Raw genomic sequence first — 22,876 nt, 5'->3', positions numbered from 1 at the left:
TGACAAAGCCCTCATCCTCAAAAAATGTGAATCTAAATGGATCCACCGGCTAAATACTGTGGCCCCGTTTGGCTTAAACGAGCACAATCCACTAAATATCTTTCTCAGATGAAGCTTCTATCGGTCACTATCCCCTTAATGTGAACCGGCAAGCCCCGGTGACTTGAGATGTGGATGTCATTAGCCCATGATTATTCTTCAATTTTTTGGCTCCTCCCCTAAATCGACAGCGTCTCAACACACACCATAGTGTTGACATTGGGAGCACTTGTGCAAGTCCTCAACGTGTATATTAATATTTTTCATATTTTTCACATTTTTCATATTTTTCATTTTTTCTAACAGGTCCTATATGGTGGTGCTCTGGACTGTTTAGCTGACTTATAACCTCCTTTTGTACTTTTTTCCTATTTTTTACAATTTTCAGCGTACTATATTATGCGAATGTATTTATGCCTTAGTGCATTTTTTCTATTGTACATATATTGTTGTATTTATTGTGCATGTCCTAGTCTGTGTATTTGTGTACCCCCCTGTAGCTGTCAGATCCAGCGCCGGGCTTAACAGCCCTATCATACTTCTTTTACACATAGGAACCTTGTGTCAGATTATCTGTTCACCAGGACTGGAATCATTACATCAGTGTCCTTGGTCCATCATGTAATGATGCCCCCTCCAATTGCTGCTTATCCAGAGCTAGGCTCATCAGCCTATTCATTCATTCAGCAATAGGAACCTTTTTTCCAGGTACTTTGTTCCCGCTGACTGCATTCTTTACATCAGGGTCCCAGGTCCGTCTATCTATGACGCCCCCACCACTTCCTGTCTCTCTGCTAGTGCTATACACAGACACATTTGTCTGACTGATGCAGCTTGTTCAGCTGCCCAGCGTTTAGCTTTGTGTTGCTAACAGGCACACAGAGACATTTTTTCACTTGTTACTTATTTGTTTATACCCGTTTTTCGTGATACCACGAGACCGGAAGTGATGTCATATGCACTCCAGCATGGAACGCGGAAGTAAGCTACTCTGTCATTGATTGATTTGGGTGGCGCCCTTTTGACATGCTCAGGGGGGTATATATATCACAGGACCAACAGTGGCTCCTTGCTGTAGGAACCTGCTGTGTGGTCCACGCTGTGCTTCACCCCAAATGGATGCCCTTGTTGTCTAACTCCTGAGGAAGGTCCTATATGAACTGAAACGCTAACGTTGAGTACCCTTCTTTATACTATGATGTCTATGTGAATACAAATACACAGCTTTTTATTTTGCATCAAACAGTCTGGAGAGTGTGTCTTTTTGGTCTTTATATATATATATATATATATATATATATACATATATATATAGGTATATGGATGCGGCCCGGCACTCCAACTCAATAATGCAGCAACCTTGGTGCCTTCCGGATCAGAGATGTAGAAGTATAAAGACAGACAGCGGCACTCACAGGATTTTTCAAACTTGTATTGAATAAACGTGACCAAAAACCAACGTTTCGGGGACTAGCCCCTTCGTTCTACCTGCACCTTGACAAAGGGGCTAGTCCCCGAAACGTTGGTTTTTGGTCACGTTTATTCAATACAAGTTTGAAAAATCCTGTGAGTGCCGCTGTCTGTCTTTATACTTCTATACATATACATATATATATATATATATATATATATATATATATATATATATATCCACAACCAGTTATATTGCACTCACAGTTCATCCAATTTATGTCATGGGGTGCTTCACTCTCCCAAAGAAAAACTTCCGTGGTACAAAATCCAAGTAAAAGCAATCCAGAGCACTCACCACTTTTTGTTTACAAAAAGTGGTGAGTGCTCTGGATTGCTTTTACTTATATATATATATATATATATATAGAAATCCAGAAGGGCCGTCACTCTGGGCTGAAGTGAGCTGAAGTCGGTAGCTTGCCCCGGTGCCAACTTGCAGAGGGCAGCAGCGTGGCACTGCCCACAGAATATAGAGAAGAAATAACTGGGCACTCGAGGACTCACAGGTACAGGTGAAACAAGACCAATTTAATCCATATGAGGTCTTACAAGCGTCATCAACGTTTCGGGGGCCGTACCCCCGTCGTCAGGACCAAGTGCAGACAGTGTATATATATATATATATATATATATATATATATATACATACACTAGTAAGCCCATTCAAAGCAAATACTTCTGCTACCTTGTGATTGCCTCTGTATTTGTGCATGTGTGAGAGAGAAAGACATGTAGTTTCACTTGCTACCAACAGATGGCAGTGTTCAGGAGACACACAGATACTAGACATATATAGACATATATATAAACATGTTTATATATATATTCCACAGACAAAAAACCTTACGGTTTCACATGTCCCATTAAGGCTTCTTACACATGATCTGGCTTTTCTGAAACCTGTTGTAGCTCTTCCACTCAAACGCCAAAAAGCAATGAAATTACGATCATTAAGGCTGACGCCTTAATGGACGTGTTCCTTGCGCAATACAGATATGGTACGCCATCACAGCCTGTGGGTAAGTGCAGATTCAGCACTCTCACAGAGTGAGATTGCTGTCACTCACACAATGGTGGAGCTGCTAATTCACAGATTTGTGTGCTCATTGGAATACACACATGCAGTCTATGCAACTGAAGGTCTGAGCAGTAAACATAGCCGAGAGGATGGGGTAAAAGTGGTGTTGATTGGGGGAGGCAGTGTGGTGCGGATAGGGAGGAATAGAAATGCATAGATGGTGGGAAGGCTAAGCAGCACTGATGGGGGACTATCGAAGCAGATGGGTGGAAAACAGTGGCACAGATTGGGGAAGGTAAGACAGAGTGATGCGATTGGGTGTGAAACAGAGGAGCAGTTGGAGGAAAGACAGCACTGATGGGGGAGGGGGTTCAAAGGGAAAAACAGAGCAGTACAGATGGAGAGCGGAGACAGCAGTACAGATGGAAGGAAACTGTGTCATGGATGAGGTGGGTAGAGCAGCATGGATGGAGGGGGAGACAGAGTATCACTAATAGAGGGGAAGCCAGTGGCACAGATAGAAGGAAACAGTGGCATCTGTGTGGAAAGACAGGGCAGGGCAGATGGGGAAAGACACATTGGTGCACATGAGGGAATACACACAGCAGTAGGTATCGAAGATAGAGCAGCATGAATGCGTATAGGAGAAGAAAGTGTAGATGCATAGTAGTTGGGAGTATTATAGTTTTTGTTATTATGAAAGATGTTTCTGGTAACTCTATGTGAATACTAAATAAAATGGATATATGTAGTGAGTGTGAAAGATGTTGGACCCGCAGTGGGATACTTCTAATAATAGTGTTTATTGTAGCACCTGCCATCTTTGAAAACCCATGCAGTTCCTCTACCCTGTCTGGGGTGTCGCTGTCTGCTGTAGTGCTTCTAGCACAGTGTGATCTGTATATCAGCACTGCAAACCAGACCTGTGCTAGAAACACTACAGCAGACAGCAACATCCCAGACAGGGTAGAGGAACTGCATGGGTTTTCAAAGATGGCGGGTGCTAGAATGAACACTATAGTAACTCAGAGGTATAGACAGTTTTAGATGATTGCAGGTACCTATTAGGATGAGTGCGCCACATAACTGCTCAGACCTTCAGTTGCATAGACTGCATGTGTGTATTCCAATGAGCACACAAATCTGTGAATTAGCAGCTCCACCATTGTGTGAGTGACAGCAATCTCACTCTGTGAGAGTGCTGAATCTGCACTTACCCACAGGCTGTGATGGCGTACCATATCTGTATTGCGCAAGGAACACGTCCATTAAGGCGTCAGCCTTAATGATCGTAATTTCATTGCTTTTTGGCATTTGAGTGGAAGAGCTACAACAGGTTTCAGAAATGCCAGATCATGTGTAAGAAGCCTTAATGGGACATGTGAAACCGTAAGGTTTTTTGTCTGTGGAATTTCATAGCTTTTTTTCAATTTATTTTTTGATGGGGAGGGGGGATGCTGGCAAGGCAGATTAAAGAAGTAAGGATGTGGCAGGAGCAGATATGTGTTAGATTGAAGGGGGCAGGAGCAGAGATGCAGTGAATGGAAGCGCAAGGTGCAGAGATGAGGAGGGGGGCTGCTGTCAGGAGTGGAGATGGGGAGGGGCATGCTGGCAGAAGCAGAGATGGGGAGGGGGGCTGCTGGCAGGATCAGAGATGGGGAGGGGGGCTACTAGCAGGAGCGGAGATGGGGAGAGGGGATGCTGGCAGGAGAAAATCAGCGGCGATAGATGGAGCTGGTGCAGGGAGTCAAAGTAAGGATGCTGGCAGGGAACGGAGATGAGAAGGGGGCTGCTGACAGGAGCGGAGATGGGGAGAGGGGATGCCGGCAGGAGCAGATCTGCGGCGATAGAAGAAGCTGGTGCAGGGAGGGAAACAGGGGATGCTGGCAGGAGCAGAGATGGGGAGGGGGATGCTGGCAGGAACAGAGATGAGAAGGGGGCTGCTGACAGGAGCGGAGATGGGATGCCGGCAGGAGCAGATCAGCGGCGATAGAAGAAGCTGGTGCAGGGAGGGAAACAGGGGATGCTGGCAGGAGCAGAGATGGGGAGGGGGATGCTGGCAGGAGCAGAGATGGGGAGGGGGATGCTGGCAGGAGCAGAGATGGGGAGGGGGGATGCTGGCAGGAGCAGAGATGTGGAGGGGGCTGCTGGCAGGAGCAGATCAGTGGTGATAGAAAAAGCTGGTGCAGGGAGGGAAATGGGGTATGCTGGCAGGAGCGGAGATGGGGAGGGGGGATGGTTGCAGGAGCGAAGATGGGGAGAGGGGATGCTGGCAGGAGCTGGAGTAAGGAAAGGCAGGATGCTGGCAGGAACTGAGATGAGGAGTGGGGTTGCAGGCAAGGCAGATTAAAGAAGTAAGGATGCCACATAGGTAAAGATGTAAGAGATGGAAGGGCGCAGGAGCAGAGATGCAGCGGATGTGCATGGTACAGAGATGAGTAAGGGGGCTGCTGACAGGAGCGGAGATGGAGAGGGGAGGCTGGCAGGACACTCACACCTTATGGGAACCCATCTCTCACTCTCTCTTCACTCACTCACTGCTGCTCTCCGCCGGTGCCGGGCAACAGCTTGGAGCCCTCCACGAGGACGTCACATGGCCACCAGGCATAATTGTTGGCATGCGCAGGGAAAAAATAGGCACAGTCTAGCACAAGGGGTGTGTCCTTGGGAGACACTGGATGACAATGAGGACACATAGTGGAGGAAGGAATGAGGGGGGCAGGGGCACTGGGTGAGAGGGAGGATGCAGTGTGGACATATTGACAGGGATATATTGCAGTGTGGACATATATGAGAGGGATATATTGGGGATTGGGACATACTGTGGAAGAGGATACAGGCTGAGATAAGGGGTGTAGGGTGGGAGAAGATGCAGGGTGAGGGGGGACACTGGGTGGGAGAGGATGCAGATAAAGAAGGGTGATGCAGGGTGGGAGAGGGACATATTGGGAATTAGAGCACTGGATGAGAGGGAGGACACATAGTGAAGGAAGGTATGAGTGGGGCATGAGCAGAGGGTGAGAGGGGGGATGTAGGATGGGAGGAGGACATTTTAGGGAGAGGGACAGAGGAAGTTGTGATGCTGGTTGGGAAAGTGACATATTTGGACACTGGGTGGGAGAGTGGCACCATGTGAAAGGAGTACACATTGGGAAGAGGGACAGGGGAAGGTGGGGGTGCTGGGTGGGAGAGAGACATATTGGAGTGAGGGACAGAGGAATGGGGGATGCTTGGTGGAAGAGGATGCAGTGTGGGTGAGGGACATATTGAGGATTGAGGCACTGGGTGTGAGAAAGGCACTGGGTGAGAGGGGGGATGCAGGATGGAAGGAGGACATATTGGGGAAAGGGACAGAGTAAGGGGTGATGCTGGGTGGGAGAGAGACATATTGGGGAGAGGGACATAGGAAGGGAGTTGGGGCATATCATAGAATCATAGATTTTTACGGCAGATAAGAACCATTTGGCCCATCTAGTCTGCCCCTTTTTATCCTTCAGGTAATCTCAACACTTTTTGATCCTTATTTCTTTGTAAGGATATTCATATGCCTATCCCAAGCATGTTTAAATTGTTCTACTGTCTTAGCCTCTACCACCACTGATGGCAGGCTATTCCACTTATCCACTATCCGTTCCGGCTGAGGGGGGGGGGGTGCAGGGTGGGAGAGGATGCAAGGTGAGAGGGGATGCAGGAGAAAGGGGTATGCATAGAAAGAGGGGGGGGTGCAAGGTGAAATAAGATGCAGGGTGGGACAGGATGCAGGGTGAGAGGGAAGATGTAGGGTTTAAGAGACGATGCATGGTAAAAGCAGGATTGCATTGTGAGAGGGGGTGGCACGGAGGAGAGCCAGGCTCCTGTGATGGTAGGCAGGAGAGCCAGGCTCCAGGGACTGCAGGAAGAAGTGTCTGGGGCTGCATTAAAAATAGCTGGGCTCCGGGCCGGGGGCGGCAGGGAGAAGAGCTGGGGGCACCAGAGCTGGGGCTGCCGCAACAGAGACAAGAGACAGACTCCTGTGACAGCAAGCAGGAGGGATGGAAACAGCAGTGTGAAGAGTCCGGAGGCGGCATGGAGAAAAGCTGGGCTCCTACACAGCATGCTGGAGTACCAGGTACCCCAAGGCTGCAGGCAAGAGAACTAGGCTCCCGCAGCGGCTGGCAAAAGAACAGGGCTCCCACATCAGCTATGCAGATGGCTGTGGGCAAGAGAGCCAGCTCTTGAGGGGGAAGGCAGGAGAGCCAGACTCCTGCAGCAGTGTCAGGCTCCAGTGGCAAGGGGGCACCACTCGTCCCTGTGCTACATCACACCGCACGTCCCTGTATGCTACATCACACCGCATGTCCCTGTCCCCTACATCACACCGCATGTTCCTGTCCTGTGCTACATCACACCGCACGTTCCTGTCCTGTGCTACATCACAAAGCAAGTCCATATCCTGTGCTACATCACACCGCAAGTCCCTGTCCTGTGCTACATCACACCGCAAGTCCCTGTCCTGTGCTACATCACACCACACGTCCCTGTCCCCTATATTTCACCGCACATCCCTGTCCCCACATCACACCTCACGTCCCTGTCCCCTACATCACTCCGCACATCCCTGTCCACTACATCACACCCCAGTCCCTCTCCACTACATTACACCCCAATCCCTCTACACTACATCACACCGCACGTACCTGTCCCCTACATCACACTGCACATCCCTGTCCCCTACATCACACTGCATCTCCCTGTCACCTAAATCACACTGCACATCCCCATCCCCTATATCACACTGCATATCCCCGTCCCCTATATCACACTGCACATCCCCGTCCCCTACATAACACTGCACGTCCCCTATATCACATCACTCTGCACGTCCCCTATATCACACTGCACGTCCCCTATATCACATTGCACGTCCCCGTCACCTACATAACACTGCACATCCCTGTCCCCTATATCACACTGCACATCCCTGTCCCCTACAGTATATCACATTGCACGTCCCTTATATCACACTGCATGTCTCCGTCACCTACATCACACTGCATGTCTCCGTCACCTACATCATGGGCCCCATACATCAGCAATCACAATTTATGGATTTCCAGATACAGGAATTTTTTGGCCAGATAAATGGATTTTACAATCTATCTGACTTTGCCCACACATTACAGATTTATTTCAGTGATCGGCAGATTTTTCCATCTAAAGATTGCATCTTCATATCTGGAAATTGCCCCAATCGATTGTCATTTCAGCTGTTCATAATGTAAATAGATGAAGAAGACAAATTGGGAATGCCCACACATATAAAAAAGATCCGCAGATAATACCAGATTATTAAGCATGTTTAAAAATCTGATTAAGCAATCGATTGGCGATTTTGATTGGGATTGCCAAAAGGGGGAGCCCACACATCTAAAATTAATTGTGGCAATCATCTCCATATCTGAAAATTGTCACAATTAATTGCTGATTTATGGGGCCCTTCACACTGCATGTCCCCTATATCACATTGTACGTCCCCGTCACCTACATCACACTGCACGTCTCCATCACCCACATCACACCGCAAGTCCCCTACATCACACCGCACGTCCCCTACATCACATCGCATGTCCCTGTCCCCTACATCACACAGCACGTCCCCGTCACCTACATCACACTGCATGTCCCCTATTTCACACCGCACGTCCCCATCAGCTACATCACACTGTACGTCCCTGTCACCTACATCATACTGCATGTCCTCGTCACTTACATCATACTGTACATCCCCGTCCCCTATATCACACTGCAGGTCTCCGTCCCCTACATCACACTGCACATCCCATACATCACACTGCACGTCCCCTACATCACACTGCATGTCCCTGTCACCTACATCACACTGCACGTCCCTGTCACCGACATCAAACTGCACGTCCCTGTCACCCACATCACACTTCACGTCCCCAACACTTACATCACACTGCACGTCCCCAACACCTACATCACACAGCACGACCCTATATCACACTGCACGTCCCTGTCACCTACATCATACTGCATGTCCTCATCATTTACATCATACTGTACATCCCCATCCCCTATATCACACTGCAGGTCTCCGTCCCCTACATCACACTGCACGTCCCCTACATCACACTGCACGTCCCCTACATCACACTGCACGTCCCCTACATCACAGTGCACGTCCCTGTCACCTACATCACACTGCACGTCCCCAACACCTACATCACACTGCACAGCCCCTATATCACACTGCACGTCCCCTATATCATACTGCACGTCCCCTATATCATACTGCACATCCCACACACCTACATCACACTGCACATCCCCAACACCTACATCACACTGCACGGTCATGTCACCTACATCACACTGCACGTCTCCGTCCCCTATTTCACACTGCACGTCCCCTATATCACACTGCACGTCCCCATCAACGGCATCACACTGCGCGTCCCCTATATCACACTGCACATCCCCTATATCACACTGCACATCCCCGTCACCTACATCACAATGCACTTCCCTGACACCTACATCACACTGCACATCCCCTATATCACACTGCACATCCCCGTCACCTACATCAAACTGCACGTCCCCGTCACCTACATCATACTGCATGTCCTCGTCACCTACATTATACTGCACGTCCCCGGCCCCTATACCACACTGCACGTCTCCGTCCCCTACATCACACTGCACGTCCTCACCTACATCACACTGCATGTCCCCTATATCACACTGCACGTCCCTGCCACCTAAATCACACTGCACATCCCCATCACCTACATCACACTGCACGTCCCCGTCACCTAAATCACACTGCATGTCCCCGTCACCTACATCACACTGCATGTCCCCGTCACCTACATCACACTGCACGTCCCCGTCACCTACACCACACTTCCCCATCACCTACACCACACTGCACGTCCCCGTCACCTACACCACACTGCACGTCCCCCTCAGCCACATCACACTGCACGTCCCTGTAACCTACATCACACTGCACGTCCCTATCACCTAAATCACACTGCACATCCCCATCACCTACATCACACTGCACGTCCCCGTCACCTAAATCACACTGCATGTCCCCGTCACCTACATCACACTGCACGTCCCCGTCACCTACACCACACTTCCCCATCACCTACACCACACTGCACGTCCCCGTCACCTACACCACACTGCACGTCCCCGTCAGCCACATCACACTGCACGTCCCTGTAACCTACATCACACTGCACGTCCCTGTCACCTACATCACACTGCACGTCCCTGTCACCTACATCACACTGCTCGTCCTTGTCACCTACATCACACTGCTCGTCCTTGTCACTTACATCACACTGCATGTCCTTGTCCCCTACATCACACTGCATGTCCCCTACATCACACTGCATGTCCCCTATATCACACTGCATGCCCCCTATATCACACTGCACGTCCCCTATATTACACTGCACGTCCCCTATATCACACTGCACGTCCCCTATATCACACTGCACGTCCCCTATATCACACTGCACGTCCCCTATATCACACTGCACGTCCCTGCCACCTGCATCACACTGCACGTCCCTGTCACCTACATCACACTGCCCATTCCTGTCACCTACATCACACTGCACATCCCCGTCACCTACATCACAATGCACGGGAGGGAGGGAGGGGGGGTACACTGCCCCTGGGTGTCTGTGGGGAGGGAGGGGGGTACACTGCCCCTGGGTGTCTGTGGGGAGGGAGGGAGGGGGTACACTGCCCCTGGGTGTCTGTGGGGAGGGAGGGAGGGAGGGGGGTACACTGCCCCTGGTTGTCTGTGGTGAGGGAGGGGGGTACACTGCCCCTGGTTGTCTGTGGGGAGGGAGGGAGGGGGGTAAACTGCCCCTGGGTGTCTGTGGGGAGGGAGGGGGGTACACTGCCCCTGGGTGTCTGTGGGGAGGGAGGGGGGTACACTGCCCCTGGGTGTCTGTGGGGAGGGAGGGAGGGGGGTACACTGCCCCTGGGTGTCTGTGGGGAGGGAGGGAGGGGAGTACACTGCCCCTGGCTGCCTGTTCAGAGAGGAGAACACAGCCCTGGATCTATGTGAGGTCCGGGGAGCAGGGGGGACACAGTCCTAGGGTGGTAGTGTGGGTGGGGAGGACCATGGGTGAGGGCAGGAAGTAAAACCTCTGCTGCCTGAGCGATGGGTAGGGAGCTGCGGGACCGGCGCCATGTCACTGTCTCTGACAGGGGTCCGGATGCGAAAACCTCCGTAGCCGGCTGGATGAGGGGGGCGGGGAGGAGGAGGAGTGCGGGACTGCTGCCGGGTGCCAAACACAGCCAACGGTACCCACGCTGTGTACTTACACAGACACACGCTGCAGCCAGTGCGGTGGCTTGGAGGAGCAGTGTCTGTGGTGGGCGCCGGAGGAGCAGACGATGAGACACCCTGACGTCCAGCGCTCCCTCCCTGCTGCCCGGCGCTCCCTCCCCGCTGCCTTCCGCTCCCTCCATGCAACTGGGGCCACTGCTGCCCGGGGCTCCCTACCTGCTGCCCGCCACTGGCTGCAGCGCTCCTGCGCACACTTCTCGTCTCCTCAGCAGACCTTCCTCTGTCTGGACGACCTCCTCTGCGCTCCTTATATAAAGTTCAATTGGCCGCAAACGTTTCCCGCTCCTGTCTCGAGCGCACAACGTATTGATTGCCAGTCTGTGTACTCCCCCTGCTGGCTGGAGCTCCTATCTCTATAATGGGGCATGTTTCACTAAATTATAAAAAAACTGTACCTATCTGAAAATCCTCAACCCCAAAAGGCACTCCACTGGGACAATATCTACCTAATAAAACAAACCCCAAGTCTCAATTGTTCCCCTACCCCGAGTTATGCCTTCCCAAAAAAAACCTCATAGACTAACATGGGTTACAAAGTGTCATTTCGCAAGTGTCAGAAAAAAACTGACAGTTGGAAGTTTAGATCGCTCCCAATTGGTCATTTTTTAATATTTCGCCCTGAAATTTGGTAAGCAGCACCGGTTGACGATTCTACGCGTACATGCCAAATTTCAGCTCAGTACGCCCAGTCACTTTTGAGGTGCAGTCCCTCAAACACCATGCCCCCATCCGAAAAGTTCCCTATGGGAAAAATCCGTTCGTTGGATTCAGCCTTAATATAAGGGCACTACCGTGCCCTTATAATTTAAATATATATAGATATATATATATATTATATGTGTATGTATTTTTTACATATTCTCATGTTCGTTTCCAGGCTTTTTTAACTCCCGTACCCCATGATTAAGCTTTTTTGGTACTTATGTAGTATCTGGGCGCCCGATTTTTTGATTGTATGCCTTAACTTAAGGCATACAATCAGATGTGATCCAAGTGGGCATGGAGTTGGACATAAACCTGTGGCGAGCGAAGCGAGCCGCCGAGCCCGAAGCGTGGCAAGCGCAGCGAGCCCCGCGAGGGGATGCAGATTATTTAAAATGTATTCCATGTCACCAAAATAATCTGCGTCCCCTCGCGGGGCTCGCTGCGCTTGCCACGCTTCTGGCTTGGTGGCTTGCTTCGCTTGCCACAAGTTTATATCCAACTCCATGCCCACTTGGATAGTAGGGAAATGAACAAGACCATTTTTACAATGAATCCTATGGAAAATCGGGTCGAATGCATCGCATCGCATCGCATGTGATTTGGTCGGATGTGATGCGATCGACCCGATCGCGCCCAGATACTACATAAGTACCGCTTTTTTATTTATGAGTACCTCCTCCTCTCAATTTGAAATATCCACAGTACTTACGAGAAAGTAAGTATGTAGAAATGGAGGAGTAGTGTTTGGTCAAGAATCGGGTCCCTCTGTGTCAGGACACTTGCTGTGTGCTGTCTCTGGGGTTCCCGCTAATGCCTGTAAAGTAGGATTAATGTCGTTGCTTTCTCCATTCGTGTCAGCGCAGGGCAGATGATTGCTGATGTCTGAGGGCAGCATGGGTAGCTCCCAGTGTATTGCTAGTCGAGCAAAAGCACAAGTGGCACTGCAGATGGATTCAACGTGGTTTGACTCTATAACAATGGGAGATTTCTTCTGCCATCTGGTGACTTTTTCTTTTTCCGCAATTACCAATATTAGTACCCAAAAATGGTATGCAGAGTACCACCAGGGGTACCAGTACCCCATATTGGGAACCACTGAGCTAAAGTATGAAAGTGTGAAGGTGCCCAAACACAGCAAGATTTTTTAAATGATTTGGCCATTTCTGCCTGATCGGAACGACCATGTGTGGGAATTATGACGATCTAATGAGGGTGCCAGCGGGTCGATCATCGAGCCTGCTGATCCCTTCAGCAGGAGGAAAGATGGATGACCCATCATGCTGAATTTGGTCACATAATTCCATTTGTAGACATGATGAATGATGGGGCCACGCGGCATCTCTAGCTTGCCGCCACACCACCGCTGCACCTCGCCGCTGGCAGATGGAGAGAGAGAACTATTTTTGACAATCAGCGGCTGCCAATTGATATGGGTAAAGGGGGGAAGGAAATTTCAAAACTCCCATTCAAATGAATGGGCAGCCACTGATCTCTCAGCCAATCAGTGGCTTCCCATTCATTTGAATAGGAGTTTGAAATCTCCTGCCCGCTGCCAGACTCTCTCTTTGTGCGCCAGCAGATAATGCATCAGGAGGTATAATGTAAATTACAAGCAGATGCCTTCTGCTGCAGAAGTGATCCAAGCAGCATCCTACGATGCAGCATCGGATCTCTCTCCCACCATCAGGCAGCTTACAGTACCTATGGTGCCAGACAAGCTGCCCATTGCAGAGGCCAGGAAATCTATGTCCTATGACTGAGAACCCTGACCTCCCACCCCGTAAATTGCAGCGACACACCAATTTCATAATCACGAAAGTCTGCTGCCTTTCTGATTCTGACATTGATATGCACATGCAGAACAGGTCCTGCCCATTCGCAAAGTACCAAAAATCGGTACTTTGCACATGATAACGCAGGTGCACCCACATTGGTAATACAGCACATTGCAGTTACAATATTGCCCATTTATCTTGCACCCATATGGGGTAAGCGGTCCAAGGAGGAAAGTTGTTTCACCACAATTATCCATAACGTGTACAGCTTCAAAACTTCATGGATAATTGAATTGCTCTGTAAGGAAGGCGCTCTATTACTAGTAGTGTGTGGTCAGGATGTGTAACGTACAATATCACAGTTGTGTATGGAAGACAAAGCATTGTAGATTTTCTATGGAGTGTGGGGGCAAATCAGTGACAATTATGTTAGCAAGGAGCTGGTGAAACCTTTGCAATGAATTGATTACATTTTTGCAGGCATCTTATAAAGGAGTATGGCGTCAAAGACCAGAAAAAGCATAAGAGTGAAATATAAATATAATAAACATGATATTATAGGCGACATGATACATGTCGACCTTCAGTGGTCAACCTAATGACTGTTGACCTTGTGTTTGTCTACTCTATGACCCTGAGACACATACTACAGACTATTGTGTCAAAGATGGATAAACATTTTAATATACAAGCCTAAAAATCATGTCAATGAATTGTGGCTTATTGGTATCTTCTTACAAATGATGTATAATAGACAGAGAACAAATTTTTGTTCCACACAGGATTTCTACCCCAATAGTTCTGAATTTTGGATTGGGGTTTGGATTGAGGTGTGACCAACTTCACCTATACATTTTTAAAATGGGTGTGACTGGTCTCATCACCCAAAGAAATTCTGTGGTTGGTGCTCCCAGAGTCAGAAGAGAAATATTATATTTACAAGGAGAAAAGAAGACTCTTTTTTGGGGGACTCCCACTTTTCTGAGTGCCCCAAAAAAGAGTCTTCTTTTCTCCTTGTAAATATAAATTATTTATAATTACAGACAAAATAGGTTCCTGATTTTAAACATATTAATAGTGGAATTTTGTCTTGCATGTCATACAGTGGAAATGTGTAGTTAATTTAGATTTTAAAACATTGGGTAATATCCTAAACTGCTAAACAAAATGAGATAATTCACCTTTTATACTTAGCACTGAAGAGATCTGACCCAGTGCTGGCTTCTATTGGGGTTGTGCTTCTTACAAGGAGATCTCATTTACAGTGGTGCAGCTTGATAGCTAGACTGCTTTTTGGCAGCAAATTATTAACCTTGTTAAGGAGTGATTCATGGCAATGTATTATTGTAAATGTTTGATCGCTAGGCTTCATTTAGCTGAAAGTTGAAGCACATCAGTACAGTACATCCCTTGTGATCATTCAGAGAACAGGCCTTTTTAGATTTGATAAATGAAATACATGGTAACCATATCCTTGGGAATTTTTGTTACATCTTGAATTTGGACAGACTTGACTAGTCAAGCAATATTCTGGTCGGTGCTGTGTGTTTGTAATACCATATTTTATGTGCTTCATTTGTTAATATTTATTTATTACAACCCAATATATTTTATATTATGAAATTACACTTTAAATTGTTAATTAAAAATAATATACATATAAAGTTATGCAATGAAATATCTATATTTTGTTCCATAGATATTGATTACAGAGAAAATGTACTTAATTATGGAACAGAGATGCAGGACAGATACTGGACATGTAAATACACATTGTTTAAGTATTATAGGGGTAAATTTACTAAGATGGGAGATCTATTGAAGATGGGAAGTTGCCCATAGCAACCAATCAGATTCTACTTCTTATTTATTTAGCATCTTCTAGTAGATATTAAATAGAATCTAATTGGTTGCTATGGGCAACATTCCATCTTTAATAGAACTCCCATTTTAGAAAATGAAACCATAAGGACTAAATCAGACCTGATCGCACGGCTGTGATCTCGCAGGCCAGGTGATTATTGATAGATTGTGCACGTGCAAGGCACGTAGAACGGATGCGCAAGGCAGTCCCATAGCAAAAGCCTGATACTTTTTAAATTGATACGCTACACACTGGGAAAGTCATTAGATGGTGAGCAGCTTGCGATTGGATTTGCAGCTATTCACAGGCAGTGCTTAGTAATTCATAGGCTTGCACGGGGCAGGATTTCCCTCTGGCAGGGGCGGCATATGCCTGATTGCTGAACTCTAAAAATTAGCAGCTGTGCAATCAATTGTGATTGCACAGCTGCTAATTTTAAGAGTTCAGCAATCAGGCAATGAGCAAATTAGTAAAAGTGGTTGGGATGTACCCTGAAATTTAAAGAAATAATAAATTTTAAATAGAGCTTCTTCACATAATAGCTCAATCTTATTGTTACTATACTGTATTTCACTATTATTTTATCTTGAAATTTTACGTATTGGTCAACACTGAGAAGCGGCTAAAGTGTAAGGGGAAAGATTTGAGGGTAGTGTATTTCCTTTCATTTTTTTATTTATCACCATGCTAAAGAACACAATTTTGTCTTTATCGCTAAACCTGCCATATGTAATCTGACTTGCTGTGCAGTAACACCAATTGCTTATAATGCCCTGGGAGTATCACCTCCAATTTTTTTTACTTGCTTCATTTGGTTCCTGCGGTGAGGTCCATGCAGGGACGGTGCTCGGGTGTTCGGCTCCCTCCTGCAAAATACTGTAGCTTCATGACCTGGCTATCCTAGACAGATGAGGCTCTGCCTCCGTTGCCTACCCTGACCATATTTCGCTGGTTCCTGGTAAGATCCTGAAAAAGTGCCAGTACATGTCCACAAAAATGTTTTTATCTTTGGTGAAGTTTTTATTCCACAAATATAATGTATGCAAAGCAATGACAGATCTCTTCAGAATGCCTATACTCTGATACATCTTACTGCTTTCTTAAATATTGCTGAGTGTGAGATCAATCCAAGTAATTCCAGAGCCAATTGCAGATATATATACTTTGTGACTTCTCATAGCACAGAAGTTTACCTGACAAAATAGCTATCTCATACCCATCCCTACTAGGACAATGTACTCCTTAAACACATCTGAAATACTCTTTGGAAATATTTTAATCTTTCATGGTAGTATTAAATTTAATCTATGGAAAATGATCAGCTACTCAAGGGCCTATGGAATACATATGGTAGTTTAGGTGCTTTTTGACAATCTGTGATAGTGTTACAGAATCATTAGAACAAAGTTATAGGTTAAACAATAATCTTGTTTCCAACTATTGGGGACTGCTAAATTTCATCTGTAGACTTCCTCCTCTCCCTCCACCAAGCTATGTAGGAGCCATGTAGGAACTTGCTACACAGGCTCACAATAAGCCACAATCAGCTTGTGCCTTTGACCTAAAATGACTTGTGTATAATTGGTTGATAGTTAGTATGGTTCACATAATCAAAACCAGTGACCATATAGACATCCATTATTTTTACATGAAGATCTGTAGACAAATAGTCCCTGGTAATCTAGCAGTGTATTACTTTGTACAGGTGGCTCCATCACCTTCTTCTGGGATCCAGTGGTCATATGAGGATCAGATCCACTGACAATGTTTCTGCTGGGATCCTCAGACTGTCAACATTTCACATGATGGCAGTTCAGATGTCCACATTATAGACATTGTCAAGATGTCAACATGTTGACACCATTTTGACTTTATAATATTATTGTTGGTAAATTATTTGTGCATGCCTTCCTTATATATATATATATATATATATATATTATATATATATATATATATATATATATATATTATAGTATATTGATGCGTAGTTTCTTTTTTTAGCCTTTGTCCAAAAAAAAAAAAGAAAAAGTTGCTTTTAAGCAATGGAGATTAATTTTTTATTTCCCCATCCTTCTCTACCCGCAAACAATTAACCACCTAACCTCATACTATTATTGCCCATCTTGTTTTCACCACTCAATGGGGCAGATGTATTAAGCTTTAACAAGAGATAAATGTAAGGGTGAGAAGGAGAGATAAACGTCCAGCCAATCAGCTCCTTACTGATTTTTTTCAAACACAGCCTGTAACATGGCAGTTAGCAGGAGATTGGCTGGACATTTATCTCACTTTATCACCCTTGTATTTATCTCTTGTTAAAGCTTAATACATCTGCCATAATAACTGAACATGGTAAACTTGTCATTATTACAGATCACAAGCACTGATAAATGTATAACATGGTTAGATTCTACTGAGCTCTTTTACAAGGACACAGCAATTACTATATGATACAGGGAAATGTATCCTCATTGCTGCACATTTCTGAAATTCCATTTTAACATTAAAGCATTTCCTGACCATTATTACAAATAATTATATCAATACTTTTGCCACTATTATGAACTGCAGTTTCCAGATGAAAGCAGATTGAATTTATTCACCTTAAGGATATATTGTTATCACATATAATAACGGGAGCATGATAATTATCATTAATAATTCATCTGGATTAAGAGGCAAATGGGCTTCCATTCAATGGCTTTCCACAGCACTACTTATTGATGCAGAGCCCTGTGCACCAGTGTGACTAATTCAGATGTTTTTTCTGTGCCACAATTGACATCTTACTGGTCCCATATGCATTGACTTGGAAGGAAAAATCTCAAGAAAGTATCTCTTAAAAAGAAATGCCCATCGGAAACTATTTTTTTTCTATTGCAGAATTCATTAAATATGTTCATCTAGATCTTAAATGAAGTACGTTTTGAAAGATACAAATAGATATAAGGAAATTTGCTGCACTCAGACCTATTATCGCTTGTGTTCTAAAATATTATTATATCAAAATATTGTAAATAGAATAATAGCAGACTTTCAGATAAAGTCATTAAAACATTTCTTACAGGAAAGCAATACATTAAAAGTATGCACATTTTTCATATACAGGTTGAGTATCCCTTATCCAAAATGCTCAGGGCCAGAAGAATTTTAGATAACGGATTATTCTGTATTTTGGAATATTTTTATATTTGAATGATGTATCTTGAGGTATCTTGCATTTATGTTGTATAAGCACACCAAACACATGAAATACACACAAATATATTTTATTTGTGCATGAAACAAGGTTTTAAAACATGAAACAACGTTTGTGTACAATATCAGACACTGAACTTGAATGTCAAGCAATCATGACCTTGCACATATTTAGTGCCAGTTACATGTTATTTCCCCAGAAGTGGCAGTTACATGTTATACCCCCATTAGTGCCAGTTACAGATGTAGCCAGTAGTGCCAGTTACAGATATAGCCAGTTGGTTTGTAGCAAAAAATAAAAGTACATTTTGGAGACTATGGTTTTCGGAATCATTTGGATAACAGATATTTGGATAAGGGATACTCAACCTGTAATGATGTGTTTGACAAGAAATTGTGCATCAGAATGACAGGAGCCTTCTACCACTACTGTGTATGACCAGGGATCCTGCTCTTAGACCCTGCTCCACCCCCTTTGTCTAATGCAGCCTTATTCTCACTTACAATAACCCAAGTGGACAGGTCACCACCTCCAACAGGTACTCTAGTTTCCTGCTGCTGTGAGCATTCAGATAATCTAATACACAAGGTAAGAAACAATAATGTGATCAGACACTAGCTAAATTCACCATGAAAATAAAAATGTTAATTTAGAAATAGAATGATATAATTATAAATATTTGTTTATCATTGAGCTTTATTGGTGGTTGACAATAATTAAAAGTTGTTGATGTTGAAAACAAAGTTGGTGGAATAAAATACAGTAAAATAGTCTAAATAGGTAAGGAGAATACTAATTGTGTGAAGGAAAAGAGATTCTAGATTTCACGGCCTGGGATGTAATTGGCACCGAGTTAGGTCCGATTTTGTGAAATAGGGAAAGGGGTTATGGATCCGCACAGACTTTGTACATCATTTAGAACATTACTGTATAATCATCTGTTTGACCAATATAGAAGACTACCCTTCTAGATTGTTTGTAGTCATAGATTGGCGGTGCGCCCAACACATTCAGTATTTGTAACTGAATAAGAGGGGGTTTTTGCGAGAGGCAAATGAAAAGACAAATGTGCCTTTTTGGGCGCACTCTTTATTGTGTTAAATTAAGTGGTTTGTTAGTAACTTAAAACATAACTTTTATTGGGCTTCTTTATCTAAAATATGTGGAGCAATAATTGATTACAGATCAGTCATTTGATTCTTTTATAATTTGACTGTCAATCCAAAAATACACACAACACACAGACAAGACAAAAAAACATACTAACATAGACAAACATAGTTTTTTGTAAATATAACAAATTAAGTTGTAAATTATTAGTAAAAGAGCTTCTTTACTCTTATAGGTTCACTCCTATGCCCTATTTAAATTGCCTTAGCAATTTAAATAGGGCATAGGAGTGAACCTATAAGAGTAAAGAAGCTGTAATCAATTATTCCTCCACATATTTTAGATAAAGAAGCCTAATAAAAGTTATGTTTTAAGTTACTAACAAACCACTTAATTTAACACAATAAAGAGTGCGCTCAAAAAGGCACATTTGTCTTTTCATTTGCCTCTCGCAAACAACCCCCTCTTATCCGATTTTGTGAAATGTCTGATTTTTACGCAAAAATCTGACATTTTGCAGTCAGCCAAAGTAATAGCATCCATGTTCAATAAAAGTCATAAGTTGGATAAAAAGTGTTTTCTTGGGGAGTGAGTTATAATCAAACTAAATTAACTTACAAGTATAACATTAAAGCATATTTGTAATATAAAAACATTTTTAATATTGTTTCTAACCTTAGACATGCTAAATATACTTTAATTTGTCAAAATAGCTCATGAACTGTTCAAGTAATTTCTGTTTTTTTCCATTTGTATTGGGATGCTAACAGCATTACTATATTCTGTATGTAATTGTGACTGTACCTGCATGCAAAATTGTTCTGCTACAGTGTTTCACAGTAAACCACTGTAACATGATTTGGTATGCAAATACCAATATCTGATTTACAAACGGAGTGGAAAAGCCACATGCTATTACTTTGGCCCGAGTTCCGAGAAAAAGTCAAACATTCTATCGGATGACTTTGTCAGGGCTGCTAAAATTGTCTCTCATTGCATATCGGCAAATATGTTGTTAGTTTGTAAATGTGTTTAGCTTTTTACAGTAGTTTCCATTTGGTTGTGCAGCAAGTATAACAGGTAATTTCATGCAGATTCCCACCATGCTTGATTTGCAGCTGTTGTAAGAGTATAACGATCAGTGTTGTCCTTTAAGAATATTTCCGCAGTTTGCCTTGCTTGTGGCTTATGGTCAGTGCTTGGCAGGACGATGATGTACTTATTCCATTTTGTCTTATAGAACAAAACTTGACCTTACTTCCTCTCTCTTGCTCTTCTTTCGGTGTACTTCTGCCTCTAGCTTTTCCATGTATTTCCTATTACTTGTATGACCCTATAACCTAAATAGTAAAAAAATATTAAATTAATAATTAAAAAACATTTAAAATGACATGTGGATCTTATCATATCGTTTATTGAAAAAAGACGTTAGTCCATCGAGTCAAATAGGTTGAACTTGATGGACTAACGTCTTTTTTCAACCTTAATTATTATGTTACTATGGTATATCGTACTATTACAGGTGACAACTTTCCCATATGTTCCCCAAGTCTGTGTATGGCTTATCTCCCACAGCATAACCTTCATGCATCCAATATGGCTGCATTAAAATGGGATGAAAACCGACATGGTTCTGATGGTACTGTTGAGACATCACCCCTAGCTCTAGGATACTACATCCACCCATTTTACAACACCTCTTCTTGCTATGACCTATTCCACCCAGAGTATTCTACATAGTACACCCAAGATTGCTTCATCACCTGGCACCCTTTGTGAGTGGAATATATAACCTGTGGAAGTTATTACCCAAAAACCTTGAAGTTTGCTTATTTTTCCTCTCTAGGTTTTAATTATTATTAATTATTTCTGTATGTTGTTCAACTTGATGCAATCCTGATCCCATTGTACAGTGTTCCATCTTTTTAATGTCCTTTGGGAGAAAAGCTCTATATAAATAAAATTATAATTATTATTATTATTATGATGATGATGATGATGATGATGATGATGATGATGATAATGCCAACAGGACAAACACTTGGCATTGTATATTCCCATTAACTAAAGTAAAACATATACACATTTCTTCATTTAATACAGATAACAAGTATATAGAGCAAACCTTCATTTAATATCATCTATTAGTGTCATGTAAACAATATCAGATTCAATAGTCAATGGAATCGCAATGAGAATATGGGGGAAATTTACTAAAGGAAATTTGTAAAAAATATGTGTATTTGTATCCAGAAATACACTTATTTTTGAAATTTAGTATCCCGAAAATACGTTAATTCGTATTCATATTGATAGCACATCAATATGAATACGAATTGCCATATTTTCGGGATGGTAAATGTCAAAAATAAGTGTATAATTCTAGATACAAATACACCTATTTTTTACAAATTTCCTTTAGTAAATTTCCCCCTATGTGGCAAGAGGCACATTACTATTGTGTTTAACAATTCATAATATGTTCATACAGTTATATTATTATGACACAAATCAGATATCGATTGTTTAATTAATAAAGATAATAGGTAATACAGAGATAGATAAAATTAACAAATTACAAAAGGTAACATTGTAGCATGCCCTAGGCCTATGGTCAACATAACTGTAAAGTGCAGTTTACCTGGAAGACATCGAAGGGAATTAAGTGGCAGTGGTCAGATGAGGGCTATCATATTTATGTGATGTCAGGTGCTACATGTATTATACATATGATTATATATAGCTAAACACATTAATATATTTCTCCTTTAACAAGACATCAAGATGCAAGTTAACCCTTTGATTGCCAAGGGAATTTGTCAAAATACGGGTGAACATTGCCAAGCAAACATTTTATTAACCTTTTGAGTGGCAACGTTGTTGTGAAAGATCCTCAAAATATTCGTAAAAAATTGCAAACACCGACTTCTTTTTTTGGGTGCAATATTTAACTAAACTTCAATTAATTGACTTGGCTGTATTAGTATTTATTTATCCTAACTGAACAGTCGCTGTGAGTGGTGCTGGAATTTTTAGCGGATATTTTGGGAATCGATCTCATCGCTACATTGGCACTCAAAGGGCACATTTTGAAATTAATTTTACATGGAGTAACACCAGGTGTGTAACTAGAACTTTGTGGGCCCCATAGCAAAATCTTGAAAGGCTCCCCAGTCTTTGTTACTATAATCCCCCTTAGGAACAGGAGAGAGGGGGGAGGAAGAGAGAAATGAGTAAGTTAAGAAAGGGATAGAGAGAGAGAGAGAGAGAGAGAGAGAGAGAGAGAGGGGGGGGGGATTTCAGGGGG

General features: G+C 43.9%; 2 long non-coding RNA genes across 7 annotated transcripts in view; one reads left to right on the top strand and one right to left on the bottom strand.

The window, feature by feature from the left end:
- The window catches only part of LOC146057508 (uncharacterized), a 292,284-nt gene that overhangs the window by 210,597 nt on the left and 58,811 nt on the right, over nucleotides 1–22,876 (top strand). The window lies entirely within an intron of this gene.
- Nucleotides 19,906–22,876, bottom strand: part of LOC146057509 (uncharacterized) — a 74,002-nt gene continuing 71,031 nt past the window's right edge. For both annotated transcript variants that reach the window (XR_014469737.1, XR_014469738.1), the window contains one exon: nucleotides 19,906–20,909. This is a non-coding gene — a long non-coding RNA (uncharacterized LOC146057509). The remainder of the gene's footprint in view (nucleotides 20,910–22,876) is intronic.

The sequence above is a fragment of the Crinia signifera genome, chromosome 2 (assembly GCF_055691185.1).
Source record: "Crinia signifera chromosome 2, ASM5569118v1, whole genome shotgun sequence".
Lineage (NCBI taxonomy): Eukaryota > Metazoa > Chordata > Amphibia > Anura > Myobatrachidae > Crinia > Crinia signifera.
This window is presented reverse-complemented; position numbering and strand designations above follow the sequence as displayed.